The sequence below is a fragment of the Podarcis liolepis genome, assembly GCF_965112155.1.
Source record: "Podarcis liolepis genome assembly, chromosome: 6".
Classification (NCBI taxonomy): domain Eukaryota; kingdom Metazoa; phylum Chordata; class Lepidosauria; order Squamata; family Lacertidae; genus Podarcis; species Podarcis liolepis.
Genome location: NC_139559.1, coordinates 97,481,245 through 97,495,773, shown reverse-complemented (window position 1 = coordinate 97,495,773; position 14,529 = coordinate 97,481,245). Strand labels below are relative to the sequence as shown.

The window sequence follows — 14,529 nt, the reverse complement described above, 5'->3', positions numbered from 1 at the left end:
TAAATCCATCACATAGGTACAGCCTAGGAGTATCCAATAGTCCTCCAATCTGACTGTACAGATGGTCAGCAGTACAATTAAGATACAAAATATCATGAAGATAATATTTTTGGAGATGCAGGTGTCAGAGTGTTTTTCAGCCCTTGTTATATACCATGAATTTCCACAATATGTCATAAAACACTTGTGGGTTTTTGAGTTCCTTTTAATATTCCTATTTTATGTGTTAAGCTTTTCCACTATGGTTATATGCCAGGCATTTTTATACCAAAGTTAAATATCCAAATTCTGCAGTTCCTATTTTAAAGCATCATATAGCCTTGCTGCCACTACAGAATGTCAATAAGTCCTTCATTTTAATGTCCTCATTTGACACTTCAAATATGGATTGATTATGAATTCATAGAATCATAGAACCATAGAGTTGGAAGAGACCACAAGGGCCATCGAGTCCAACCCCCTGCCAAGCAGGAAACACCATCAGAGCACTCCTGACATATGGTTGTCAAGCCTCTGCTTAAAGACCTCCAAAGTAGGAGACTCCACCACACTCCTTGGCAGCAAATTCTACTGTTGAACAGCTCTTACTGTCAGGAAGTTCTTCCTAATGTTTAGGTGGAATCTTCTTTCTTGTAGTTTGGATCCATTGCTCCGTGTCCGCTTCTCTGGAGCAGCAGAAAACAACCTTTCTCCCTCCTCTTTGTGACATCCTTTTATATATTTGAACATGGCTACCATATCACCCCTTAACCTCCTCTTCTCCAGGCTAAACATGCCCAGCTCCCTTAGCCGTTCCTCATAAGGCATCGTTTCCAGGCCTTTGACCATTTTGGTTGCCCTCCTCTGGACACGTTCCAGTTTGTCAGTGTCCTTCTTGAACTGTGGTGCCCAGAACTGGACACAGTACTCCAGGTGAGGTCTGACCAGAGCAGAATACAGTGGCACTATTACTTCCCTTGATCTAGATGCTATACTCCTATTGATGAGGCCCAGAATTGCATTGGCTTTTTTAGCTGCCGCGTCACACTGTTGGCTCATGTCAAGTTTGTGGTCAACCAAGACTCCTAGATCCTTTTCACATGTACTGCTCTCAAGCCAGGTGTCACCCATCTTGTATTTGTGCCTCTCATTTTTTTTGCCGAGAGCCTCGTAGTCTCTTTTGATCTTCTGGAGGCTATTGCTTGCAGTGTCATTGGTTCCCACATGAACCAAGAGGAAGGGGTATATGTCAGTGGGTTTTATGATTCCTTGCAGTCGTTCAGTTACATCTTGGATCTTAGCCCCGGGGAGACAGCACACTTCCCGAGACATCTTGTCAGGCCCACAGATCACTGCTTCTGTTCCCCTCAGTAGGGAATCCCCTATCACCACTACACGCCTCCTCTTAGGTTTGGTCGGGGTTCTTCCGTGAGCTGTCCGTTCCAAGGTCGCCTGCACATTCCCTGAGGACTGACTTTGCTGCTCGTCTTCATATACCTGATCGACTGTAATGAGGGAGAGATCCTCAAATGGAGTCTGCTCTTCGTCTTCGATGCTAGGGGAGAGGACCTCAAAGCGATTGTGTATTTCTAAACAATCAGAGCAAACCCTGGGTCTCCTACTTCTTTGAGTCACGTTTCTCCATATATCTGGCTCCTGTGTTGGTGAACTAGCCTCTTTCTCAAGGGAGTCCCCTGTCTCCTCCTTGGTGGAAACTGTGTGCTCTGTTGCTTCCAAGAAGAGCTCCAGCTCTCTAATTCTTTGGAGCGTAGCTACACATTCCTCCAGTTGCTGGACTTTGTCTTTTAAGAGGGCAATCAACATGCAATTGCTGCAGGTAAAGCTGCCTGCAACCTTTGGCAAGATGGCAAACATTGTGCAGGAACCGCAGGCGACTGCAGCTGTTCCCTCCCCCTCCATCTTGAGAATGTGTCGTTGGGGGTGGCTACAGCGGTCCTCCATCATAAAAAGCGTGAAGACAGGACAAATAACTCCCCCCACAAAAAAAACCTAGGTCCTCCCCAACAAACGTTTGAGACTAGCTCCCCTAAATCTAAAAGATGGATCAAACTGTGCGCGCCGCTGCCCTGCTAGCTCTGATAAGCTCCTCCCACAGCTAATCACCTGCCTCAACAGAAACCCTGCCCCCTCTAACCTTTGCACAGGGAGAAGAGCTAATCAGCCACAAAGAAACACACACACACACACACACACCCTTTTTGCTCCTTCAACTGCTGCCCTGCTAGCTCTCATGGACATCTGTTTGACCACTGTTGGAAGAAGAGCACTAGACTAAGAGAGACAGCTATTTTAACAACAATAACAATCTTTGTCATTGTCATGGAAGAAGGTGTATTGTTGTACTCGGGTAATGTGGCTTATGAAAATCTGTTTTTCAGTGCAAGAACATCATTAGATTAGGGATTTATATAGAACTAGGTGAAAGTTCATGTGATGTATAATTTTGGTCACTGGAAGTGTGAAAGTAACACCATTCTTCTATTAGTTATATGAGAGACTATTTATTGTCACTAAATAAGGCACTGATACACACAGAGATAGAAGAGATGTTGGTGGCAGAAAACTGGTTTTGTTTCTTCTGGTAACACATTCTATGAAAAAGGCCTCCTTTTAGTTCTGAAATTTAAGTACTGAAATGTCAGTATTCAAATGTGCTTCAGTGGATTTGTACGTGGCTTCATCTAGTAATTAAAAGTTCAAAGTCCAGGAGTATCACATGGTCTTCAAACAATCCAAGGCTTCATGTTTCTTTGTAATATGCCTATTTGATTGTAAGGTATGTAAATGAAGGAAGGAAGGAAGAAGTATGGTGTTTTTGTTAGGTTCTTTTGCCTGGATGCTTTAGTTTCATTTTACAAATTTTGGGTTTGGCTCTCCAAGGTGTGATGGTGTTCAAGTATCTGGATGTACAAATCTGTGTTAGGCCAGTCTCCCCCACTGCTCCAACTCCCCCCCCCCCCCAGGTCTTGCTGATGCATTCCAGATTGGTCCCCTGATCTAGGATCAAATCATGGAAGAGTGATGTTTTATTCTGGACTGACATGACCTTCATCAACAACAACACCAGACTGGAGAAAAATCTTGCATGATTTAAGAAGGATGTTGACATGCTGGAACATGTGCATAGTGGGGCAACCAAGGTGATCCAGGGTCTGAAAACCAGACCTTATTTGGAGCGGTTGAAGGGGCTGGGTATGTTTAGCTTGGACAAGAGACTGAGAGGAGATGTGAGAGCCATCTTCAAATATCTGCAGGGCTGTCACATGGAAGACGGAGCAAGCTTGTTTTCTTCTGCTCTGGAGGGCAGGACTGAACCGATGGCTTCAAGTTACAAGAAAGGAGATTCTGACTAAACATCAGGAAGAACTTTCTGACAGTAGGAGCAGTTTGACAGTGGAACTGTCTCTTTCGGGAGGTTGTGGGCTCTCCTTCCTTGGAGGTTTTTAACCAGAGCTTGGATGGCCATCTGTCAGGGATGCTTTAGCTGAGATTCCTGCATTGCAGGGGGTTGGACTAGATGACGCTTGGGATCCCTTCCAACTCTACTATTCTATGATTCTACCCAAGTCTTGCTGGCTCTGGGACCAGTCATGGAGGGGGATAGACAAGTGCCTGCCCCACCCCTCCTGTTAAGGTTACCATCTAGTAACATCTTGTGGAATCATTTTTTATTTTATTTTTTGCTTTTGCTGCCTGAGGATACAACAGGGTGCTTGCAGGGTGCTCACCACACGTTCTTGACCATTGCTGCTCATGGCTTATAAGATCTAGCCAGGATGGAATGACTGTATGGATCCAGGGAGTTCAGTGTTCGAAACAGTGTTGTTCTAGGCGCATTTTGCAACAGGGAATTTCATTAGCGCGAGCAGTTTCTGAGCTCTGGGTGCAGTACTGCGCCTAAGATTTCAGATTAAAACTGCAGAAAGGAAGGAAAAGAGGACTTTTTATGCCTTCCTACTTCCAGCTACCCTGAAGACCGGAGAAGAGACCCTCTTAAGAGTATTGGGGGGGTGGGCACTGGGGGAGTAATGGGTGCTTCTCTGTGAGTGCAAGCAGCTGGGCGTTCCTTTGACATTACAGTTACAGATGCTTGTGGTGCTGAAGACAGAGGCTTGTGACTTTAACACGCCTGCTCAGAAGTAAGTTCCATTGAGTTCAGTGGGATTTCTGTTAGGTAGATTGCTAAACTAGGACACACCAGCATTTTACTGCTATTTTCATCCTGGTGGTCCTTGGATCATAGTTTAAGTACAGCTGGTCTTGCTTCATTCTGTACACAATATGCCTCTTTTTCCTCTACAGTACCAAGCAACAGTATCTGGAATTGTAGGTACAATAGTTTACTGTTACTTAAGACTATAAATATTGGGATCCATATAAGCTAGTTTACATGATGAAAAATCAGTTTTGAATTTGGTAGTTTCCTAATTCATCTACAGCATTTTTACTGGACTCCTTCATGCCTGCTTACAATAGGAATTGCAGAGCATAAACATGTTATTGTTGGGATGATTGGTTATTTGTTACATAATTTGTCAGTGTCCTACTTTCAGGCCAAATGTAACAACTTTGTTCTTGGAAGACTAAGGCACCTTAAATCGTGCAGCACAAAGCTCTTTACTCTGGATTTTGTGAGAGAGTTTGCAAATTCCAACGTCTGTTTACGGCATGTGGTTGATATTCTCCCAGCATTTGTAACAATAGCTTTCATTTTATTTATTTTTATTTGATTTCATATTTGTGTCCTGCTTTTCAAGCAGCAAAACTGAGCTCAAATCATAACAAGAGAACAAAAAACTCCACCAAAACATTTAAGTAAATATCAATATAATACCTAGAAACAAAAATACACCAGTAATACAAAAACAATAATAAAAAGCCCAGAAATGTTATCTGGAGATTTGGGGTGGGGCTACTGTCAATATGTTGATGATCCCCAGCTGAACGTTCAACCATAGTGTGCAAGGTGATAACAAATAAAACTATAAATTTAAGTCTACAATGCATGATTTATGAAATCCACTGCCACTCTATGATATAACAGCTATGAGTTTATGTGCCTTTAAAAGGCAAATTAATTCATGGAGGGTAGATATTTTGATTTTGTTGCAGATAGGTAGCCGTGTTGGTCTGCCATAGTCAAAATAAAAAAATTCCTTCTAGTAGCACCTTAAAGACCAACTAAGTTAGTTCTTGGTATGAGATTTCGTGAAGAAGTGTGCATGCACACGAAAGCTCATACCAATAACTAACTTAGTTGGTCTTTAAGGTGCTACTAGAAGGAATTTTTTTATTTTGATTTTGTTGGTTATATGGAAGTTCCATACCAGTTGCTGGGGAGCAGCAGCAGGTGAGAGAGCTGTTGCCTTGAGGCTCTATGTGTGGGTTTGCTGTTTGTTTGTGATGTCCAGCTTGTTCTCTTGGAAGAACTCTATTAGCCTTTGCCCTGCTTCGTTTTGAACTCCAAGGCCAAACTTGCCAGTTGTTCCTTTTATCTCTTGACTCCCTACTTTAGCATTCCAATCCCCTATAATGAGAAGAACATCCTTCTTTGGTGTCATTTCTATAAGGTGTTGTAAGTCTTCATAGAATTGGTCAATTTCAGTTTCTTCAGCACCAGTGGTTGGTGCATAAACTTGGATTACTGTGATGTTAAAAGGTCTGCCTTGGATTCGTATCGTGATCATTCTATCATTTTTGAGGTTGCATCCCAGTACAGCTTTCACCACTCTTTTGTTGACTATGAGGGCCACTCCATTTCTTTTACGGGATTCTTGCCCACAGTAGTAGATATGATGGTCATCCGAACTGAATTCACCCATTCCTGTCCATTTTAGTTCACTGATGCCCAGGATGTCAATAATTCTTCTTGCCATCTCATTTTTGACCACATCCAACTTACTAAGGTTCATGGTTCTTACATTCCAGGTTCCTATGCAATATTTTTCTTTACAGCATTGGACTTTCCTTTCGCTTCCAGGCATATCTGCAACTGAGCGTCCTTTCGGCTTTGGCCCAGCCGCTTCATCAGCTCTGAATCTACTTGTACTTGTCCTCTGCTCTTCCTCAGTAGCATGTTGGACGCCTTCCGACCTGAGGGGCTCATCTTCCAGCGTCATAACTTTTATATGCCTTTTGTCTTTGTCCATGGAGTTTTCTTGGCAGGGATACTGGAGTGGCTTGCCGGTTCCTGTCCAGGTGGATCACGTTTGGTCAAAACTCTCCACTATGACCTGTCCATCTTGGGTGGCCCTGCATGGCATAGCTCATAGCTTCTCTGAGTTATTCAAGCCCCTTGCCACGGCAAGGCAGTGATCCATGAAGGGGCTTATATTAAGATGAATAAAACCAAGATTTACAATGTAAAAGACATGGTGCAAAAGCAAAAAAGGATGAGCAGGGAAGAGGCAGACAAACAAACCCAGGCACCAGTTCATAATGTTCATAATATATAAAGTTCATAATATAAACCAGTTTATAATGACTTTTTGGAATGGAAACACTTTAGGGAGAGGAGGAGCCCAATAGAAATGGCCCTTCAGCAGAGTAGAAAGTGCCTTTGCTCTCCTCCTGCTGTTGTGACAATTGAGAGAGAAGCCCCAGTGGAGTGACGCTGCTTCCTTGCTTCTCTTGGCTTCATACTGAGCCTAGCAGCATGGAGCCCTGGCTCTCCTTCCTTCTGTATGGCTTCTACTTCTCCTTTTCTGCCTTCCTCATTTTCTCTCTCAACAAGCTTTTTAAATGACCTGGTTTCCTTGCCAGGCCATGCCTCTGTCGCTGTCTGTCAACCAGTTGAGTAGGTGCATACCCAGAGGCAACTGACTGCTTGTCCTTACCTGGTCCACCTGCAGCAGAACCAGGAAGAGGAAACATTCAGCTAGAAATGGAGATGTGGGATTTATTCAGCTTACATTTGACTGTGAACCTACCTAATTCATACCTGTCATACCAGTATGCAGCTGCCTTTTATAGATTCTCACTTCTCCAAAATTTGGAATGCAGTTCTCCAGCCAAAAAAAAAAAGCATATGTAAAAGCATGCATGCAAGGAAAGCGCACATGTTAAAATACTTCTCTTTGTGAAAAGAGTACAAAAATGCATTACATCAGGGAGAAACTTGCAGAAATATGTATATTAGGTGAAATGTACATGAAACTGCTTTCACATTTTCATGCACTTTTTAGAAATAAATCAAAAACTGATGTGGAGCTGACTTTAAGACTGGAATAATAATTTCCGTGTTGGATTGCTGAAATGCTCTCTGTGTGGGGATGCCTCTGAAAATTGTTTGGAAGCTTGAGTTGGACCAGAGTGTGACTGACAGAATGCTAACTCAGTCTGGTAACTCAGTATTATACCATCTGCAGTGTTTGTTAGTTCATTTCCAGGCTTAACTGAAAGTGTTAAAACCCTAGATGGCCTGGATCAGAGTATCTGATTTTGATTGACTGATATCATTTCTGAAAGCCATGGTCTTTGTCATTCACATAAGGGACAATATTATATTTTTCTGTGGTGGCACTAGGACAGTTGAATGCCCTACTCATGCCTACTACTGCTCACCTTTTGGCGAGCAGGTGAGTGCTTTCTTTTCCAGCAGGTTTTTCTGAAAATATGCTTTTTGTCTGCTTTGCTCTTTGAATTGTTTCTTGATGTTATCATGTTTCATTTATTATTCATGTTTTAATAACTTGTTTTAGATATTTTTATTTGTCAGTGTTTATAATTTTAAATTTCTATTCCTTTCTTTAAAAAAAATTCTAAAGGATTTATTTAAAAACCAGAAGGGTAAAAAATCGAACCATTCCATCACCACCCAAAAAATCCACAAAACCCTGGCACATGAACTAGGATCTCTTCATGCAAGTTCTCTAAATGTCATAAAGCTGGATTTATACGAAGAACAGAATTTGATGCTGTTTCTTTCATGCTGTGTGGCATAGATTTCTTCCCTTGAGTCTCCAAGAACAGATCAGTAACCTGTGTCTGATTTCATCCTTGGCTATTTGCTGGTAGAACCCAATGTCAAATGCTTCGATTATCCTTGATAAATCTCTGGTCTGTACAGCGCTCTACCTGGTCAGATGATGCCCCCAAGGCAAGAGGATCCCCAGTCCTTCCCCTCTTCCTCCTGGCTAAGGTACTGCGGATGTGAGTCTTGAGTGCTGCTAGCTTGCTGTTCCTGCTTGCTGCAGCCCTGGCTTTGAATGCAGTCAGATGAAATCGAGGAAATGGAGACCTTCCCTGTGGTTCTCTCTGTGAGTAGCTTGATTCCATTTTCTGTGTGTTTGTATAACTATATAGAGATAACATTCTTGTTGCAATAATCTACCAAATATGCAGTTTTAATTCCTTCCAGGCTGTTGTAGTGTGGAGAGACATGGCTCCGTTTGCAATGCAGTGCATTCTGATGATTATTTTAAAAGATGCATAGTTTTTGTTTTGTTGCATGCACAGACCAATATGCTGAACGGCATAAAGAGGATGGATGGGGTAGAGACACAAAGGATATGCTGCAGATCCGTGGGTTCCTGACAGCTCAGGAGATAAGGAAAGGAAAAGCATAATTAGATAGCTGGATGCTTTCCGTAGTTCGTGTCTGCAGGGAATACATCTTAATCCTTTTGTGTGCCAATGTGTGCTTGCATCACACGGGGTGGACAGGCATGTATTTGTTTCATTCAGGGTGCGTCAAAGTTCACTCTGCTCTGAGGATGCTACCCAGCTGGCTTATATTTTCTCATGAGGACCTTGATATTCTCCGCATCACAGATATGTCTGGCTTGTTACACTGTCAAGTGCTTGGTTTGGTGCTGAAATCTAGTTATTTTGCTGCTGGCTTTATTTGTGAAATTTCTTCTTAACAACAACAACAAATAGGCAGTCATCTAAATTTTACTCAGAGTAGACCCAGTGAAATTATTTACCATGACTGATACCACCCAATAATAATGCATTCCCTGTTCACACCAATTGCACTTGCTTTGCTGTTTGGGCTCCTCGCCAGAGCTGGTATTGCAGCAGAATGCTGGGAAGGGGCATGAAGGTCTTAGTTTACCTCCTCCAGAGATGCCACCTTCCAATGAAATTTGAAAGCAAAACCTCCCCAGTCTGTTGGAGTTCAGATGGGACAAATAGAGTGCCTGGAATAGGAGACTTCTGCAGTTCATATATGAGTACTATTATTTCCTAATTATGTTTTATTAACTTTCCTTTAAGATTAAACTGGCTATGAAACACATTATATGCTCCTCAACATATTCCTCACAGCATTTTGTTTTGTTTTGTTTTGTTTTTTGCTTGTGCAGCTGTCAAACCCTTCTAACCAGGGCTAGGAAATTAGAAAGGCTGGCTCACTTATTATTTATTTAATTATTTATTAAATTTATGTACCACCCTTCGTCTAAGGATCATAATTTGAGGTTTGATGGCAGATCGAGTCCTCATAGGAATGGTCTTGCATTGAGTTGTTCTCACTTGCCAATGTCAGTGGCACATCTGGCTGTTTCAGCCTTAGATCCAAGTGCGTAGTAAGGGTTTGCTTGGGTTTAGGTGCTGGCAAACTACCGCTCCTACCTGCTGAGCAAGCGAGAGTTGCTTAGCTAGCACACATGGTTCCCCAAATGCAAGGGGAGGATGAGACATGCTTTGGCAATGGACTGAGTGCTGTGTATACCCATTTATTTTCTTGGGATGCTTAGTGGGGAGGGTTGAAAGATGCTCAGGAGCCTTCTCCCTCCCACTTACCTGTGTAGGGTGACTCATCTGTGCAACCCCATTTGCAGGAGTGAAGCTTAAGTTCCTCCTGTGTCTTGGGACTCTGCAGACAGGTACGCTGCTTCAGTACACAGGTGTTATCCATCTTCCTTTTCATCCTTGGCTGTTGGTGGAAAGTACAAATTGCTGAGTGACCTTTCACCAAGGTTTGCTATCACCAAGTTGCCGATGTAGCCTATGGTGATATTCATGATCCTTCCCCAATGGAAGCTTTCCTTTCAGGACAAATAGATTGGGGTCGCAGCAAGGGGCATGGGTTTAAAACCTTACTCCTTTGCCTGCCAAGGTCTCAATCCAGCTCAGTCTCTCCCCACAATTCCTTTAGTTTGGCCCTCTACTTGCCTTTTTTCCCTACCTAATTATGATTGGTGTTGTACTTGTGCCATCATAAACCGATGCTAGGGTAATATCATCACCACCATGGTTTTGAGCTATGCTAGTGGATCAGATTTAGTTGCAGTCCCATCTGGGCTGGCTGAAGACATTTTGCTAACTGAGAAGACAAGATGGTGCGCTCCCTCCCACCCATTTTATGAACAAAAGCCGATTGGACTGGCAGTTGAATCTTCCACTGCATCTGAGGACAGCAGGCTAAGCTTAGAGGAAATGGACCACGAAACACAGAGCTTTGTCCTCCAATCCCTTGCCATTGCTTTCTGCCTCCACAGCAATTGCTGCTTAAGGCAGGTGCTTCTTTCTGGCTAATGAATCCTAGCCTTATCCCTGAATCTTAGCCTTATCCAGCTGACATAAGCTGATGATAGGATTGCACTGTGGGCAGTGTGTCCCAGAATTTCCAAATAGCTGAAGAAATTTGATTTTCTTAACATTTGAGCCACATTTTACTCTTACACCCAAACAGTTTTAGAGGTTAAAAGTATAAGCCTGACCTTCCTTGAGAATAGCTCACTTCCTGTCCCTGCAATTCACAGTTCTGGTTGTGCCTTCCAACAGAAGGAGAAAACCCTAGAATACAGTGGTACCTTGGGTTACATATGCTTCAGGCTACATACGCTTCAGGTTACAGACTCCGCTAACCCAGAAATAGTACCTCGGGTTAAGAACTTTGCTTCAGGATGAGAACAGAAATCGTGCTCTGGCGGCACGGCAGAAGCAGGAGGCCCCATTAGCTAAAGTGGTACCTCAGGTTAAGAACAGTTTCAGGTTAAGAACGAACCTCCAGAATGAATTAAGTTCTTAACCCGAGGTACCACTGTAGTCACTCTTGCAGAGAAACATCAAGCAGCTTCCTTTTAGAGCTAACAGTTCCTTATTTCTCTTGTTGGAGAGTAGACAAAGGATTCCATCACATCTCATACATAGATGCAACAAAATTATCTGTGCTCACAGAGTCCAGTTAGAAGGAAGGAATGCCAAAGCAGGGAATTGTGGTGGATGTAACAGCCACCCTCTGTTGATGGGTACCATGAGCTCATGGAAGCATTTAATTGTTTCTTTCATTTATTTTTCAATTTTTTGTTTTGTTTTTGCATTAAGGAAAGATGGTTGCACCAAGGTGGACGGGGGCTTGTGCAATACATATCAATGGGAGAGTCACAAGCTAACCCATGTCTTGTAGAGTGTCAGTTTTGCTGTCTCCACCCCCCCATCTCATTGTTCTGTTTCAGAGCTTTATTTAGGCTTGCCATATTTCAAAAAGTAACATTCCTGACACCCCCAAAATTGTTGAACCTGGAATTTTTCAACTTCAACTTCAACTTTATTTATTTATTTATTTTATTTTATTTTCATTCTTTCCCACCAGGGGGAGGGGGGGTGGGACTGAGGAGGTAAGTTCCTTTGGACCTGCTCCTGAGCAAGTGGCCACAGGCTCTGCGTCCTGGAAAGGGGAGCTATTGTCCTTCTTTGAGAAGGTAACGCAGCGGCTCTCAAGGGGGGAGGAAGGTGGGGGAGGATAACCGAGTTGTCTTTATTTTCCTCTCTAGGTGGCTGGCAGGCGCTTGGGCCTTCTCTCACCCTCTTTCCACTGTCCTCCACGCTCCCCTCCTCCTCAGTTGGGGCTGCAGGGGGAGGTGGGGGGCGCTAGTGCACTTTGGGAGGGGGGCATTCCTTTCACTGCTCAGCAGAAAATACATACAGGAAATTTCTGACATCTCTTAAAATTCAAATTTTCCCTCAGGGCACCATTTTAGGAGTCCAATTTCCTGGCATGTCCGGAAGTTTCCGAATGTATGGAAAGCCTAGTTTATTTTCTGATGTAGCTTTCTGCTTCTTTGATAAAGAGTGCCAAAGAGGTGCAACAGTTCAGTCAGTAACTTCCAGGTCTGGGCATATGCATAGAGTGGGGCTGTTGACTTGGCTTGTTGTGTGCAAGAAGCCAAAGACATCTGGATGCAGTTGTTGCTCTGTCTAAAGTATCTGAAGGAACGCCTATGGAAAAAGCACAGTGCAAAAACATGTGCTGTTATAAATGAAATGTATGCAGATTTTCTTCTTAAAAAAAGAACAGAACGTAAATGCTTCACTTGGGTTGTACAAGAGAAAGTCCCCCCCTTTTTTTCTCTTTTCTTTTTAAGAAGAGCCTAATTGCTGTATGTGAAATACTTTTAAAAAGACAGGCTCTGGATTTCTCATCAGCTATTAGGAATACCTTGTGATTCAGAAAGGCAGTTTCAAAGGTAGCTTAGGATGCCTGCTGTATGTCTGTTGTCTGTCGCTGTTTGATCCTCAGCTAAGATTTTGACAGATGTTGCCACCATCTAACTGGCTCCTTTTCTCTCTCATGTATATTTAAGCATAAGCGTGCATGCACAAACTTGCTAGCAGAACTGGTAACAGTGTCTCCCTGTCTGTATTGCTGTGGAATGTGGCGGATGGAATATTCTCCTGCCTTCTGGCTTCTCAAGCTGCAGGAGACCTTTTCACACATGACCTGTGTGTGGCAACAAGGACTGTAGGCCTGCACCTTTGGGCCCAGTCTTGAAAGTCTTATAGCTCCTCCCATTTGCCATAGCCTTGCCAGACTTTGTGTGCATGTGTGTTGGAGTTAGGATGGGACGTGCAATGAATGAGGCTGCTGTGAAAGGAAGACTTAAATAAAAAGAATAGTGACAGATGTAGAACTTGGAGTTTTGGACAGCTAAGAATGTCGTAAGCAAAATATGATTTATTTTATCCTTGTATGAACCCAATTATTATTAGCTATGCCAGATTTCCCCCAGAGTGGCTGGGGAAGCCCAGCCAGATGGGCGGGGTATAAATAATAATAATAAATTTTCCCAGGACACATTTAGTAGTTGCTGGGTTATTTTATCTGTCAAGACTTAAAAGAAAGGAGAAAGAAAAGTATCTCACACATTCCAAAACCAAGGCCTCATCACGGTCTGCCTCAATCAGAATATCATGAGTTCATATTTTGGCTCTCTACATACTATATACTCTTGTGTATATAGTGCGGTGGTGCTTAAATGATGCCAGCAATGTAATAAAATGTTCTCCTTAGCCAGCATGAATTAAAGATAGAATTTTTCAAAAAAATTATCACAAAAGCTTACCAACAGGCCAATTAATATCCAAAAATAGCTCTAAAGCAGTGACAGGGAACGGGTTTCACCTCAAGGGCCACATTCTGTCACAAGCAACTTTTAGGTGGGCGGGGGGGGGAAGCAAAACTGAGTGGAACAAGAAATGTAACACTTTAGTATACAAATGACCACCATTTTGTGTGGGGGTTCCGTTCCTGGCCCCTGTGCATGTTGGTGGAACATGTTACCTCACCCTGTTCTGCCCCCATTCTTCCCTTTTCCAGTTCCAAAAGGACCTGTATGTCCGTGTTTGTGTGTCATTTGAATGCACCTAAAATGGCCACCACTTGTAGTAAGCTACATTCCAGCCATGCAAAAGCCAGAGGTTTCCACAAAGCCCTGTCTCTCAAGGCCAGCAAGAGACATGACTGCAGTTCAAGGACTGCAGTAGGACTGGGATGGGGTGTGGCTTGAGGAGAGGAGCATAGCTTTGGTAGAGTATCTTGGGACTGAGGTTCTGGAGGACCAGGAGCTAGTAAAATGCAAAAATATCACATGTATAAGTCTTTAGTTAGATACATAGTGTTTGTGGGTGCCAGACTCCCCTACATTCGTGTGTTAGAATTGAAACAAGGCTTAGAGAGTTAAACTGGATGCCAGACCCTTAATCCCTGGACCCAGTTTACCATGCTCAGGAGATGGTCTAGGAGATGGGCCATTAAGAGAACAAAGGAAAGGTAATCTGCCATTAAGAAAGTACAGATTCTGGGCCAGACTCAGAGTTAGTTAGAAGACAAAGGCAGAGTTTGAGGTAGAGTTTTTTTTAGGGTTGGCTGCGATGTGACCTAGAAGAAAAAATGTTGTAGGCTAATAAAGGCAGCAAGCTGGAGAGAGGGTTGGAGCACATATATGTGTAAATAAACCATATATCACAAAGACACCACAGTCTCCACTGTGCCTCATTTCCAGTAGGAAACATGAACCCTGTGTAAGCACCTGGAACCCCCGTGATCTTGCACCACTTGGAGATTAGGGTGGCGTGCAACAGTAGTAAAAATACATGGATCACTGAGCTTTGGCTCTGTACGCTTCTTCGGGTGCTGGCTATCTTCCTGGAGATCTGATGTGAGGGCAGTGGGCTTTCAGCTCTCTTTTAAGCTGCAGTTCCACCTATGCTCAGCCTGTATTTGCAGAAATTACAAAAGGCCAGTTAGCACCCAGTGAGCTCCTTCTGGAGGGAACCAAACCTGAGTATGTTCTGGACCAT

The 14,529-nt window shown here is 43.2% G+C and overlaps 2 protein-coding genes across 3 annotated transcripts in view; one reads left to right on the top strand and one right to left on the bottom strand.

Moving 5' to 3' along the window:
• DARS2 (aspartyl-tRNA synthetase 2, mitochondrial) overlaps positions 1-14,529 on the bottom strand; it is a 1,012,941-nt gene that overhangs the window by 130,900 nt on the left and 867,512 nt on the right. The gene's annotated exons all lie outside the window — the stretch shown is intronic.
• Positions 8,081-14,529, top strand: part of RGL1 (ral guanine nucleotide dissociation stimulator like 1) — a 122,912-nt gene continuing 116,463 nt past the window's right edge. Inside the window, exon 1 of one of the 2 annotated variants that reach the window (XM_083507115.1) lies at positions 8,081-8,258. The gene's annotated coding sequence lies outside the window, so the exon portion shown is untranslated. The remainder of the gene's footprint in view (positions 8,259-14,529) is intronic. The other variant, XM_083507117.1, reaches the window with a different exon arrangement.